Here is a 2,325-nt window from a genome sequence, read left to right as displayed (position 1 = left end):
GAGACTGCGCCGAACAATTGGGAGGGGACGACGTCGGTGTGTTTAACCAGGTCCGGGGTTTGCAATGTCCCCGATGTCGTGGTAGGTAGGTACGAGCAAGGAGAGGAAAAAAAGGCAGAGAAGGGAAATCGGAATGGTTGTTCAACCAAGGTACTGTGCAAGAACGATGGCCATGATAAGTTTGGGCAGCAGATCTGCGGGCACTGGCTAGCGAGGTGGATGAGCAGGTTGTCGGGGGGGGGGGGTGTGCCTTGGGGATTGGAGGCGTGCTAGAGCCCAGAACATGGGTCGGCGCTGGGGAGGAGGGTACCTTAGGTGTTGTGGATGGGTGGGGGCCTCTGAGCAGGTACCTAGAACAGCCTAACCACGACCAACCACCAGTGTAGTGGATATCTCCTAGGGACCTGGGACCCAAGGACCCAGGGACCTCTGAGCGCTGCTCGGCGCAGTCGCGGGCCCACGTTCTCTGCAGGTTGGCCCGCCGCCCGCTAACAGCCTGCATAGCCCCTCCTTTCAGTGGGTTTTCGCCAGGATAACAGGCGCCCCCTTCCCACCTTGTAGGGCCCCCCATTGCCCCCTAGTCAGCTCACTACCTAAATCAAGCAGGTAGGAGGCGTCTACATGTGCCACGATCGAATGAAGACTCTATCCAAATTTTTTCCCTTCACCCTTCACCCTTCTGCCTCTTTCCTGAAAGCCGACGGCAGCGTCGGCCTCGATCGAGAGCCTCGAATCGGAGGATCCCCTTCCTTCCATCCTCAGTGTAACATGTACACCCTCGTCACTATTGGGTAAGGGGATTCCCTTTCTTCCTCTCGTTGAGTTGCATCGCTCCGATCACGAACCCCCCGAGTACGACTGAGTCAGACCAGATCTCTGGTGGAAACCTCCCAAGTTCCATTGCGGGATCAGACATGACGACCGACTCAGATTTGCGTACCGATATTCGTCCAGTCAGCTTGTTTGCAGTGTAGTGCAGTGTAACCACCCCTAGGCCCGCTTGGCGCCCTCCCTCTCTCTCTCTCTCTCTCTCTCTTGTCGCGGCATTCCACATCGAGATGAGGCCGACGATGATGCTCGCCTTCATGGGCCATGGCGGAGCCGAGAACGACGCGGTATGCAGGTCAATCAAGACGCCTAGACACGAAGCCAAGGCCCACGCCACGCGCGCCGAACAGGGCCGCTGCGGCAACTCGGCTTCCTCCTGACCCTGCAGCGACTTGCAGCGCCGCACACCCCCCAAAGTGGCCGAGATGATTGGTTCGGCAGCATTCTTTCCTCTTATTTTCCTGCGTCCCCTGCCCGGTCTGCATCCCCTCCTTCGCTTTCGCGTGCCCCCATCTGCCGTCGCCTTATCGGCCCAGCAGTACCAAGGACACGAAAAGCACCCTGGAACCTGGAAGCAGCCGAGCGCGTCTAGGCCACTACGGATTAACTTTCGGCTAGCGAGCCACCAGGCACCTGCCACTGTCGTTTTGGCTTTGACACCAAGCGAGAGAGTTTGCCGACATTGGTCTCTTGGTGCCTTCGAGAGGTACTGTACCTACTTTCGATCCATGTCTTTTGGGGCCCCAAGAGACACAAGAGTAAAGGCGTCGCAGCAAAACGGAAACAAAGGCGCGAAACAAACTCAGCCACGCGCTGATATGACGATCATAAACTCCCTGACCGCACATGATCTCTTGCCTGCCTGGGATTGGCGCTGGGAGCGACACCGACGTCGTATCGCGCGTCGACTCGGGTGTGAGACTTGCAGTGCACGTTACAGATTCGTTGAGAGATGGCCGCGCGCCAGAGAGAGAGAGAGAGAGAGAGAGAGAGAGAGAGATACTTCAGTAAGGATTGCTAGCGTTCTGGCCCTGGTCGACTCAGACCCAGCCTGTCAGTCTCGTTTGTCAGTCATCCTCTGCACGACGAGACATACCATGCACTCACCTCGCCCGAATTAGGCCTGGCTGGCCTTGCAGTAGTGTGCTCTGCTCTGTATCCATCCAAGCCATCAACCGCTCCCGTTGGCCCCGAACTCAGGCTCAAAGCATCAAGTGGAGTGTGCTACAGACAGGGCCCGCTTTGTCAACCTGCCGTCTCCCCGACGCAGCATCATCTCAGACAGGCGTGGATGGACGAAACTGGCTGACTGGCGGATGGCTTGACCAGAAGCTCCGCATGAGGTCGCCCATCGTTCACTCCAAGACTGCACGTCCCACACATTGGGGCGGCTGGTCATCAGAACCCCTGCACCGACGGCCCGTAGAAAGCTTTTTCCCTCATCGTTTCTTGTCACATCCGCCAGTCGCATCTACGGTCCTTGTCGTCATGGGCCCC

Source organism: Verticillium dahliae, genomic scaffold (assembly GCF_000150675.1).
Source record: "Verticillium dahliae VdLs.17 supercont1.1 genomic scaffold, whole genome shotgun sequence".
Classification (NCBI taxonomy): domain Eukaryota; kingdom Fungi; phylum Ascomycota; class Sordariomycetes; order Glomerellales; family Plectosphaerellaceae; genus Verticillium; species Verticillium dahliae.
The sequence above is the reverse complement of the archived record's forward strand: the minus strand, read 5'-3'. Positions refer to the sequence as shown.